Source organism: Vombatus ursinus, unplaced genomic scaffold (assembly GCF_900497805.2).
Source record: "Vombatus ursinus unplaced genomic scaffold, bare-nosed wombat genome assembly UNPS02014810.1, whole genome shotgun sequence".
Taxonomy (NCBI): Eukaryota; Metazoa; Chordata; class Mammalia; order Diprotodontia; family Vombatidae; genus Vombatus; species Vombatus ursinus.
Window position 1 is genome coordinate 27060248 of NW_020954588.1, and position 13178 is coordinate 27073425.

The following is a 13178-nucleotide window of genomic DNA, read 5'->3' on the forward strand; positions in this document are numbered from 1 at the left end:
ATAAATGCCTTCTCTGATGAATGTTTTTAAATATATAAAATAAATAAGATTAAAAAAGAAATTATGGGAGGGTGGAGCCAAGATGGCAGAATAAAAGCAGTGACTTGCTTGAGCCCTCCCCCAAACCCCTCCAAATACCTGTATAAAATGGCTCTAAACAAATTCTTAAGTTGCAGAACCCACAAAAAAACAGAGTGAAACAAATTTACAGCCCAAGACAGCCTGTATGGTTGATCAGAAAGGTATATCGTGCCAGGCTGGGAGAGAAGTGAAGTTTGGTGTGGGTGCACAGGCAAGGCAGGCCTTAGTGAACCTGGAGCAGGCCTCAGAAGACTGAATCACAGGCAGTTTCCAGACTTCTTAACCCATGAACTCCAAAGACAACTTAGGAGGTCAGTGGGAAAAGTCTGTGTCTGGGGTGAGAGAGAGAAGTTCAGTCCCAGCTCCAGTCCCTGAGCTTGACCCGGGGTAGCAGCTGCTTCTGGATCTTTTGGCCTACAGACTGAGGGGTAATCAAGTGGCTGATCAGAGGGGGATTTCAAAGATCTCTCTGCTGGTGCAGGATTCTCTTGTTTTTCCCGTGCTTAGATCTGGGTCACAGTTCTGGGTGGCAATCCTGGGGTGAGGTAGAGTGCTGGCATGGGGGAGTTTGTAGTGGCTGTGGAGAGGAAATCCTCCTCACAGTTCCAAGGCAGAAAAGAGTGCTTGTGTTCACTCACAGACCAGAGCACAGGCCAGAAAAGGAGTAAACACCTCGCCCCTTATCATACCACCTTGGAATAACTGAAAATTTACAGGTCCCTAGAAGTATCTCTGAAAACAGCTGCACAAAACTGCTGAAGCTTGGGACAGTACATTCTCCACACTGGAAGCAGACTCCTACCTTAACAAAGAGTTTAAAACTCAAGTAATTGGCTGTGATCATGAATAAACAAAGGTCTAATAAAAGTCAGACCATAGAATCTTTCTTTGGTAACAAAGAAGATCAAAACATACAACCAAAAGAAGACAACAAAGTCAAAGCTCCCGCATCCAAAGCCTCCAAGAAAAATATGAATCAGTTCCAAGCCATGGAAGAGCTCAAAAAGGATTTTGAGAAACAAGTAAGAGAAGCAGAGAAAAAACTGGGAAGAGAAATGAGAGTGATACAAGAAAATCATGAAAAATAAGTCAACAGCTTACTAAAGGAGACCCAAAAAAATACTGAAGAAAATAATTCCTTAAAAAATAGCCTAACCCAAATGGCAAAAGAGGTCCAAAAAGCCAATGAGGAGAAGAATGCCCCAAAAAGCAAAACTAGTCAAATGGAAAAGGAAGTCCAGAAGCTTATTGAAGAAAATACTTCCTTAAAAATTAGAATGGAGCAATTGGAAGCTAGTGACTTTATAGGAAATCAAGACACTGTAAAACTAATCCAAAAGAATGAAAAAATAGAAAACAATGTGAAATACCTCATTGGAAAAACAACTTACCTGGATAATAGATCCAGGAGAAATAATTTAAAAATTATTGGACTATCTGAAAGCCAAGATCAAAAAAAGAGCCTAGGCATCATCTTTCAAGAAATTATCAAGGTAAACTGCCCTGATATTTTAGAACCAAAATAGAAATGGAAAGAATCCACCAATCAACTCCTGAAAAAGACCCCCAAAGGAAAACTCCTAGGAAGATTGTAGCCAAATTCCAGAGTTCCCAGGTCAAGGAGAAAATATTGCTAGCAGCCAGAAAGAAACAATTCAAGTATTGTGGTAACACAATCAGGATAACACAAGATTTAGCAGCTTCTACTTTAAGGGACCGCAGGGTATGGAATATAATATTCCAGAGGGCAAAGGAGGTAGGATTACAACCAAGAATCACCTACCCAGCAAAACTGAGTATAATCCTTCAGGGGAGAAAATGGGGGGAGGTAAGAGAGAATGAATGAATCTTATTCTCATTGGATTTGGCTTAAGAAGGGAGTAACATACACATTCAATTGGGTATGGAAACCTCGTACCCCTCAGGAAAATAGGAGGGAACGGGAACAAGAGAGCAGGGGGATGATAGAGGGGAGAGCAGATTTGGGGAGGCGGTAATCAGAAGGAAACACTTTTGAGGAGGGACAGGGTTAAAAGAGAGAATAGAATAAATGGGGGATGGGACAGGATGAATGGAAGTATACTTTGTTTTTCACAACGTGACTACTGTGGAAGCGTTTTGCCTGACTACACAAGTATAATCTATGTTGAGTTACTTGCCTTTTCAATGAGGGTGGGTGGGGAAGGAGGAAGGGAGAAAATTTGGAACCCAAAGTTTTAAAAACAAAAGTTAAAAAAAATTGTTTTCACATGCAACTGGGAAAAAAATATACAGGAAATGGGTTATAGAAATCTATCCCACCCTACAGAAAATAGAAGGGGAAGGGGATAAGGGAATGGAATGAGTGCCATCTTGGGGTGGGGGGAGGGGTGAGATGAGGAGAAAATTTGGAACTCAAAATCTTGTGGAAGTGAATGTTGAAAACTAAAAAAAATAAATTTAAAAAAGAAGGAAAAAAAAGAAACTATGTTGAAATATAATTATCCGAAATATGTATTTTAAGTTTGTGACCCTTAGGTTTAAGAATTCCTGTTTTAAAGGGCTCTATTCCAACACTTTAGCCATCAGGAAAAGAAGGGGGATTGAAGTAGCTGGCCCTTACAATCCCTTTCTGCTATCTACTCAATCCCATAATTCCCCCAGGCCCTTGTCTCCTTGGCACCTTCAACTCCAGACTTTAGGGAGTTGGAGGGGAAGAAAAGGGAGAAAGATAAGGAATTAGGCTCTATATCCCCTTAGAATGTAGGTAGCTGAATAAAAGTCCATCATCTCCCGTCCTCTAGCCACTGCTTCCAGGGGAAATCCAGTGGGCTCCCCACTTTCACTCCTCTTCTCCCCAGCCAGTATTGGCAGAACATAGCTTCAGAAATGTGCTTCTCCTGGTAGAATTTCTCCCCCCAACTCAATATATTATAGGCCTGGGGTGCTGGGACCTCTGGGGAATTCAGAAATAGAAGGTATGGAGGCAAGGTACTGCAGTCGCCCCCAAAACACACACAGTCTTACACCAACACACTAACACCATCATTTCCAGCCCTTTTTCTTGCTTGTCATTTTTGTTTCCTGTTTGTTTTTTCACTCGAGGGGAGTTTCCAGACAAACACCTCCTGACTCACTCAGCTGCCAGTGAGTCAGTTTCCCGTCTTTTAACATCAGGACCTTGGATCCTGGAGACATAAACAAGAGAATCCCAGAACCTGAGGGGCAGTGTTCCCATGGGCCATCTCGTCTAACCTGGAAACAAATAGGAAACAGTGTGAGTGCTGGAACATGGCATCTACCCTTGTTGGGTGATGTCTGGAGAAGTGGAACCCACCACCTCCCATGGCACCCCTTGTTATTTCTGAATAACTCTGATTGTTAGGGAGTTTGCTTTTTCCTTCAACCAAGTTTATCTCTGTTGCTCTCTGTGTCTTTTACTGGTTCTTCTTTCTGCCCTCTGGAGCTAAGCAGAAGATGGCAAATCTTTCTTCCAGGTGACAAGTCTTCAAATACTTGGAGACAGCTACATGTCCCACAAGGTTTTCTCTTTTCCAGGCTAATTATGGGCACCCAGAGTTTGAGAATAAGCAAGTCTAAACATTATACTTATTTGTTTTCTCTGACATGTGGGTGGACTTTTGGGATATGATGATATGGGATAAATGAATGTAGAAAAGGAAGGAAGGGAAGGAAAGGGAAGGGAAAGGAAGGAAGGAAGGAAGGAAGGAAGGAAGGAAGGAAGGAAGAGATGATAGAACAAAGGAAGGAAAAGAAGAAGGGAGGAAAGAAAAGATGATGGAACAAAGGAAGAAAAGAAGGAAGAAAGGGAGCAAAGGAAGGAAGAAAAGAAAAGATGATGGAAGGAAGGAAAGAAAAGATGATGAAACAAAGGAGGAAAGGAAGAAGGAAGAAAGGAAGGAAGGATAGTATAAAGGATGGATGGAAGGAAGGAAGGAAGGAAAAGATGATAGGACAAAGGAAGTAAGGAGGAAGGAAAAAAGGAAGGAAAGAAGGAAGGAAAAAATCAATAAAGAAAGAAAGGAAGGAGAGAGAAAGCACCTATTAAGCACTTTCTATTTGCCAAGCACAATGCTAATGCCTGGGTACACAAAAAGAAATGGGAGATAGTCGTTATCCTCATGTACCTCATGTTCTATTTGGGGGGTGGGGGGAGACAACACAGTGGGGGTTCCCTGGCCTGGCAGATGTTGAAGGTGTATTATGAAACTGCAGGAATTCAATTCAATAAAGCAGTTATCAACCCTGCTTTGCGGAGGCAAGAGGCAAAATGACAATGGCCTTGAATGAGGAGGAGCTTAGTTTAGGTCAGGGGTAGGGAACCTGCAGCCTCGAGGCCACATGTAGCCCCCTAGGTCCTCAAGTGTGGCCCTCTGACAAAAAAGGATTTGTTTTGTGAAGTTTGGATTCAGTCAAAGGGCCTCACTTGAGGACCTAGAGGGCCACACATGACCTCAAGGCCACAGGTTCCCCACCCCTGGTTTAGGTAATGTCAAGTCTAACTCCCATTGGCAAGGTGACCCAGGGCAAATTACTTAACTTTTCAATGCCCCCCCAATCCCAGTAACTCCCTAAAACTGTAGGTTACAGACAGAGCAGATGTCAGTCTGCATTGATAGAGGGAGTTTCCATACCCGGAGTTCCTTCTACCAATGAAACCACACATCTGTTTTATTTTTTTTTTTAAGTACTAGGTGGTTGCAGCTGCTAAAAAACAAAATGAAAATAGCCCCTCCCATCAAGGAGTTTATATTCTACAATATACCTACAATCTAAGAGCTTTGGTTCTCATGTACATATGAAGATCATACAGGGTGTCCCAAAAGTCTTGGTGCAGTTTTAAGCTTAAATAACTGAAATTTTTTAAGAGCTTTATTAATCTTTAATAGTTTAGAATGGAAGAGAGATTTTGGGTACACCCTGTAGAGAGGTATGAGCCGGGTAGTTTATTAGATCAAAATTGCAAATCCAAGAGTTTGCCAATTTCTCAAGCCATTATTTGGCTCCACAATCTTCCCAAGAACAAAGAGTAATCAGGAAATTATAAAAGAGTGATTAATATTTAACCAGCTCTCAAACTCTTCCAAAATCCATAAAACCTTAAATCTTCATTAAAGATAATTGAAAAATGATTGAAACGAAATCCAGAAAACGTTTCCAACATGTTTTGCTACTCCTCTCTCTCTCACACACACACACAACATTCACTCCTCCTACATAGAAATCCATTTTCTCCAAATAAACATTGTCACTGCTTAAGCTGGGAAAAACTTTTAAAATGAAACCATAAAAAGATAGCACACAAAAACCATCAGAGTGAGAACTTTAAAAAAATTCTTTCTTTAATTGTCAATTATTCGCCCAATACTTAATACTTTGTAGAGCGGCAGGATCATTATCTCACATCTATAAAATCATTCACTTATAAATCATTCCCTTCGCTTTCCAGGGAGCAAGAGGGATACAGTTGCCTTGGTGCCAGCAGAAGCAATGCAGAGCTAATGAGCTTATTGGCTTACTTTCTTAACCTTGATGAGGTCAAATAGTCTGGTTAGGTTATCCTGGGCAAGTTATAGGCAGCAAGGTTATTCAGTGGATAGAATGCTAGGTCTGGAATCAGGAAAATCCTTCTTCAAATCCAATCTCAGATGCCTACTAGCTAGGGGACCCTGGGCAAGTCACTTAACTGCTGTCTACCTCAGTTTTCTCATCTATAAAATGGGGATATTTTATCCTCCACTTCTCAGGCTTATTGCAAAGTTAAAATGAGATAACAGTGTTTTGCACAGTATTTTGCAAACTTTAATGCTTTCTTATAGATGTTAGCTATTATTATTACTTAGATAAGCTGCATGCTTCCATAGCTTCAGTAGTCAAACAAAAGATCACTCAATCAACAAGCATTTATTAAGCACTTACTGTGTACCAGTATGGTGAGGTAGGGATAGAGCTGGCCTCGAAGTCAGGAAGACCTGGATTCAAATCCTGCCTCTAATACATCCTGTCTTTGTGACCCTGTGGGACCTAACTCCTCAGTGCCTCAGACAAGTCTTGAAAGCTGTGCTGGCAGGAGTACTGACTTGCATTGGTAAAGGGAATGTCCACACCTGGGAGTTCTCCCTGTACCAAGAAATTACAGATTCAGTCCTTATCCTTATTCCTACTTCTGCACAAAATGATGAAACAATGCCTGCCCTCAAGGGGCTTACAGTTGAAGTCAAATCTATTAAGCAATAATGTGCAGAGGCCAAAGGCAACACTGATTTAGAATGTAAAGTAACCCAGTCCTAACCCACATAGGATCACAGATCTAAAAGACACCTCAGATGTGTCCAGTCTAACCCCATGAGGCCTGAGGCCCAGGACGTAGAAGTGGCAAACATCACAGATTGGATTGAAACTAAAGTCCTCTGTCCTCAGAGCCCACGTGCTGCCCCATTTGTTAAATATAATGAGAGAAGATGATGAATAGCATTGCCAGACACACTGTGAGTAGCAATGGGAATCTGGGAGTGGGGGCGAGCGAGCAAGCAACAGGACACCGGAAAGACAATGAAATGGGGTTGCCACATTTCTTTGATGATTTATGGTCCTCTTCAGTGCCTGGAGAATCACCACCATTGAATTCTAACACCCAAGTACTCAAGGTGCTAAAAGAAAAGTGAAATGGCATTTGAGAATATGGTGATCTGGAAAAGTGACCAGGCTTGACCAAATCCACAAAGAGGAAATCTGTGCTAGAAGGGATGTAATTTTGGTAGTATTGAGGGCTTAGCTCTCCAAGTATTTAGCTCTATGATGAGCTGTGGTCAGGGACTGTTTTTGGTTTGGGGTTTTAGTTTGGTTTTTTTTGTTTGTTTCATTTTGGGGCATCCCTAGTGCTTAGTACAGTGCCTGGCACATAGTAGGTGTTTAATGAGCACTTGACTAAAGATACCAAACTATTACTAGGTGCCTGTGTGGCTGTAAGCAAGTTACTTAACCTTGCTGGGCCTTCTTTCTAAAATGAGAGGGGGGTGTATTAGCTGGTCTCTGAGGTACTCTCTAGCTCTAAATATTTGATTAGAAATAAATCACAGACAGTATTATTACATAAAAAAGAGGTGACCAAAGGGACATCAATAACTTCTAAACCACTTTATAAACCCACTTTTCATCTTCATAAAATTTTTATCAGAATTTCATCTATACACGTACCCAAGGTGACCTTGATGGTACCATGAGATGAGAACAGTCAGCTTTCACAGATTTCTTTGGCTTTTAGAGATTTTTTTTTCTTTTTTCTTCTTTTACAGTAGACCACAGCTTCATGGTCAGACAACTAAGAGGTGAGAGGAATATAAGATAAGCCCCTCAGTATTTCTTGACTACAAAGTCAACTACAAAGACACATGTGCTTAGTAGGTAAAACTCACCAGAAATCTCTCCTGATGTTCAGATCATAGCAGACTCCTCAACAGAAGCAATGAGAGAGTGGTTACTGAGCTTGTGACTCTAGCTTTTAAGCAAGGCATAAAAGAAGGCAGGCATGGTTAGATGCATGCTTGCCTACAGTGATTGCCGCCATTTTGAAGGCTGCAGCATCTAATGAAAAGAGAATTCTAGACAGTGCAATCTTCCAAATGCTCCTCATGGCTGATCACATTATGAGGGCAGAGAAACTGTATGGCCTGACCAAGTCACTTTTTCATGTGCTCACTAGTCAGAATCAGGAAGACCTGGGTTCAAATCCTATCTCAGCAACTTAGCTTTGTGACCCAAGCAAGTCCCTTGCTTTTTCTGAGCCTCCTTTCATCTATAAAATGAGGAAGTTATACTAGAAGAGGGTCTATTTGCCTTTTTAGCATCATGGATCCCCTTGGCAGATCAGTGAAATAGATGGGACTGTATTCAGAATAACATTTTTAAATATTTAAAGGAAATGCTAACCTTCAGTTTGAGGTTAGTGACAGTAAAGATGTATTTTTTCCCATGTAGGCTTACAGATCCCCTAAAATCTTAACCCAAGGCTAAGAACCCCTGGAATAAATGGTCTCTGAGGTCCCTTCCAGCCTCCAAACATATGACACTATGATGCTTAAATCAAACTTCAGAATATCACAATGCATACCGAATGATAATACATCACTGCTCAAAAGAGACATATAATCCACACAGGAAACAATAACAATACAACAACATGGATGGAAAACAGAAAGTTTTAGAAGATTATCCCGAGAATGAGGACATTTGTTGAAGGCTAGCTGATAAAAATCTCACTAGAAGAGCAGAGATGTCAACCATCAAAGGCTGGGACTAAAGATAAAATTATATGATGTTTAGTAGCTGTGTGACCTGGGTAACCTCTCAGAGCCTCAGTTTCCACCTCTGAAGGTTCCTTTCAGCTCCAAATCTAGGATCTTCTGAATTTTCCAGTATCACTCAACTAATATGTGTCACAGTTGGGGGGACGTGAATGCAGGTCCTCTTGATTCTGAGACAAGTAATTGTCATTTACACTCTATTAAAATCTGTTTCTTTTTCATATCATGAAAGATATGTATATATCTTTAAATTTAGCAAGGTGAAAAAATCCCAATTGGGCAGACTTACATACAGTTGGATGGAATGTGCTACTCTCTTCCCCCAACTACCCATGTTTATTGTAATATATATATAGCATAAAATGAACCTCTAAGGCAATCTTGAAGAAAAAAAAAGGCAGAGAGGGGCAGCCCCACCTACCTTGCCCTTGGTATTGGTGGGGATATAACAAATGGGCAAATTGCTTACCTGTCCAAGGGCTATCCAAAAGTCAGCTTTCAGGGTTGATTTTTGGTGCCTCATGTAAAATCTATGAATAATTCATAGTCCAGGAATGTTGCTGGTAGGACCCATTTTTTTTCCAGCATGTGTGTCAACAGTGTAAAAAGCAGATCAGCTGTCACTGTTTGGGAGCTGGTATACCCTTAGTTAAAAATGGCAGCTCTCCTAGACACACAGTCCCCCGACAGTGCATGCTGTGATTTGCTTTTTAAACACACATAAATGTTTTGGCTGCAGAAACTCCTCTCCAGCTTGTGGTTCATGGAGAGAATGCTATCAGTCAACAGCATGTCGATGTGGTGGGCAAGGTTTTGAGGTAGAGAGATGGACCACCCCAGGAGAATCTGGAGGCCTGAGATTGCTGTGCTAGGCTTAGCTCTTCCACATTAGGTGTGTGGGATCCTCGGGCAAGAAAAGCACTTAATTCAATTTGGGACTTTTTTCCTCCCTCCTTTGGAAAATGGTGATAAAAATAATGATTCCCTCTTTATACTGTGAGTTAAACAGTGTTTGTCAAGGAATGGGAAATTCTTGGAATGAGATCCATATTGCTACAAGATGAAGAGGTGTTTCTGTTCTGGACAAATGTTGGATTCTCAACAAGAGGAAAAAAATTAATATTTTTCTCCGCACCTCTGTGTGGCAGAGTGCCTTGAGAAGATCGAAGCTTGGACTGACTTTCTGGAATTAGAGAAGAGCTTTTTGCTGGTAGGTTGGAGAAAAGTTTGAACTTTTCCTCAAGATGCTCATGAGCCTGGATTTTTTTTTTTTAATGAAGGATATACCAAATCAGGACCAGCTGTAACTGTGACTGACCCACTTTACAGTGTTAGCACACATGCCTACAAAAAAAAATCAGCATATTGCCAACAAAATTCCTGAGCTATGTAGGATGTACCAGTAGTTAACTGTGAAAACTTTTGTTGTTTTTTCAAACTACTCTTGGATATGAGCCTCAGGTCGTTTTTAGCACTAGCTGGCAAAGCCTCCTCCTTCTTGCCTTCAGGCTCCTCTTTGAATTGCGTCATACCTCAGTGCTCAATTTCAGAGCTCCCTAAAGCACAGTTACCCACCAAGTCTCACTGGTTAGATACTGTATGGTTTACAAAGCATGTTTATATGCATATAGACTATATGTACACATATGTACACACATATGTACACATATATAAACACACATATGCATATATAGTATGCATTTGTTTCAAGGATCTTAATAAGTTAACATATATACATAATATATAGATATATTCATTATACATATATAAATACAAACTATATATAATATGTATATATATATATGTGTATGTGTATGTAGATGTAAACACACTACATTAGCTTATTCAGTTCCTTGAAACAAACCTCTGAGGTGGATAATGGGAGTATTATTAATCTCATTTTCTAGCCTTGAAAACTGAGTCTCATAGACATTGTGACTGGAATGAGATCACACAGTTTAGTAACTGGCAAAGCCAGGATTCACAAGTCTTTTGATACCCAAAGCCTTCGCTCATTCCATTATATCACAGAACAATTCTATTCTTTTAAGACTTATAACTGACTGTGAGTGATCTTCTATAATCTCTGGTTTTGTGGTGAAGGCCCTGGGAGGTAGAGAGTTTTTTTTGACTCCCTTAATTTCTCAAGCAGGAAATAAGCTTCAAGCAGGCCCAGGAGGGTGATATAAACTGACTGTGCCACTCATTCTCATTGGTGTTGGTGCTGGTGAGGAGAATGGTCATTGACATCTGAACCAATGAAGCTGCTTTCTAAAAGCACTCAGTTGGACAGAGTCAGTTAAAGAGTAGCAGAGCACTGAGCTTGGTTTCATAAAGACTAGGGTTCAAATCCTGTCTCAGACACTTTCTGGGTGACCGTGGGCAAGTCACATATCTCAGTGTCCTCATCTGTCAAGTGGGAATAATTGTAGTGCTAACTGTACAAAGGATGTTGTGAGGATCAAATAAGACATGTAAAGTGCTTTGCAAACCTTAAGCTGTTTACATGCTATCATAATTATCATTTATTATTATTATTAAAGTTTTTTTTTCTCTCACAACCCCAACTAGATAAAATTTTTCCTTGTTCCCACTCTATTTGTACCTTCCTTTTGACACTTAGTGTGTCTGGCATTGGATTAGGATTATTTTTGCATGTTTTTGTCTCCTAGATTTTACAGATTTTTCTATTGGATTATAATCTCCAGCATGCAATCTGTCCTCCAGACTATGTCTATTACTGATTTCATATTCATCCCTTTCATGCACTCTTAAGTCCAGACCAACATTCTTCCTAGCTTTTCCCCAAACCTGTCTTCCTTTTTCCTCTATGTCAATTGTCCCTCATGCCTTACCATTTCTTCTTTTTGGAATCCATACCTGGAGTCTACCTGCCAAGACAAATCCAGGAACTATATTGAAAACAATTGCAAAACACTTTTTACACAAATAAAGTCAGATATAAATAATTGGAAAAATATCAGTTGCTCATGGGTAGACTGAGCTAATATAATAAAAATGACAATTCTACCTAAATTAATTTACTAATTCAGTGCATACCAATCAAACTACCCAAAAATTGTTTTATAGAGCTAGAAAAAATAATAACAAAATTCATGTAGAAGAACAAAAGGTCCAGAATATCAAGGGAACTAATGAAAACAAATGCTAGGGAAGGTGGCCTAGCCATTCCAGATCTTAAATTGTATTATAAAGCAGCAATCATCAAAACTACTTGGTACTGGCTAAGAAATAGAGTGGTGGATCAGTGGCATAGGTTAGGTATACAAGGCACAGCAGTCAATGACTATAGTAATCTACTGTTTGATAAACCCAAAGACCTCAGCTTCTGGGATAAGAACTCACTATTTGACAAAAACTGCTGGGAAAACTGGAAAACAGTATGGCAGAAACTAGGCATAGATCAACATCTTACACCGCATACCAAGATAAAGTTAAAATGGGTACATGATTTAGATATAAAGGGTGAAACTATAAGCAAATTAAGAGAGCAAGGAATAGTTTACCTGTCACATCTATGGAGAAGGGAAGAATTTATGGCCAAACAAAAAATGGAGAACATTATGAAATGCAAAATGGATAATTTTGATTATATTAAATTAAAAAGGTTTTGCACAAACAAAAGCCAGTGCAACCAAGATTAGAAGGAAAGCAGAAAGCTGGGAAACAACTTTTACAGCCTCATGATGAAAGCCTCATTTCTAAAATATATAGAGAATTGAGTCAAATCTGTAACAATAACAAATCATTCTCCAATTGAAAAATGGTCAAAGGATATGAACAGGCAATTTTCATTTGAAGAAATTAAAGCTCTCTGCAGTTATATGAAAAAACGTTCTAAATCACTATTGATTAGAGAAATGCAAATCAAAACAACTCTGAGGTACCATATTGCACCTATCAGATGGGCCAACATGACAAAACAGGAAAATGATTAATGTTGGAGAAGATGTGGGAATATTGGAACACTAATGCATTGTTGGTGAAGTTGTGAACTGATCCAACCATTCTGAAGAACAATTTGGAACTATGCCCAAAACTATGCTATAAAACTGTGCACACCCTTTCACCCAGCAATACCACTTCTACAGCTATATCCCAAAGAGATCATAAAAAAGGGAAGAGGACTCACATATACAAAAAATATTTATATCAGTTCTTTTTGTGGTGACCCAGAATTGGAAATTGAGGGGATGCCCATCAATTGGGGAATGGCTGAACAAGTTGTGGTATATGAATGTATTGGAATACTATTGTTCCATAAGAATTGGTGAGCATGTGGATTTCATAAAAACTTGGAAAGAATTGCATGAACTGATGCAGAGTGAAGTGACCAGAACCAGGAGAACACTGTACACAGCAACAGCAACATTGTGCAATGACTAACTTTGATGGACTTAGCTCTTCTGAGCAATACAGTGATCTAAGACTATTCCAAAAGACTCATGATAGAAAATGCTATCTACATCAAGAGAAAGAACTGTGGAGTCTGAATGCAGATCAAAACATACTATTTTCTTTTGTGTGTGTGTGTGTGTGTGTGTGTGTGTGTGTGTTTTCTTTCTCATGGTTTTTCCTTTTTGTTCTGGTTCTTCTTTCTCAATGTGACTAACATGGAAATATGTTTAATGTGATCATACATATATAGCCTGTATCAGATTGCATGCCATCTTATTAAGGGGGGAGGAGAAAGAGGGAGAAAATTTAGAACTCAAACTCTTATAAATGTGAATGTTGAAAACTAAAAATAAATAAATAATTTAAAAAAGAATC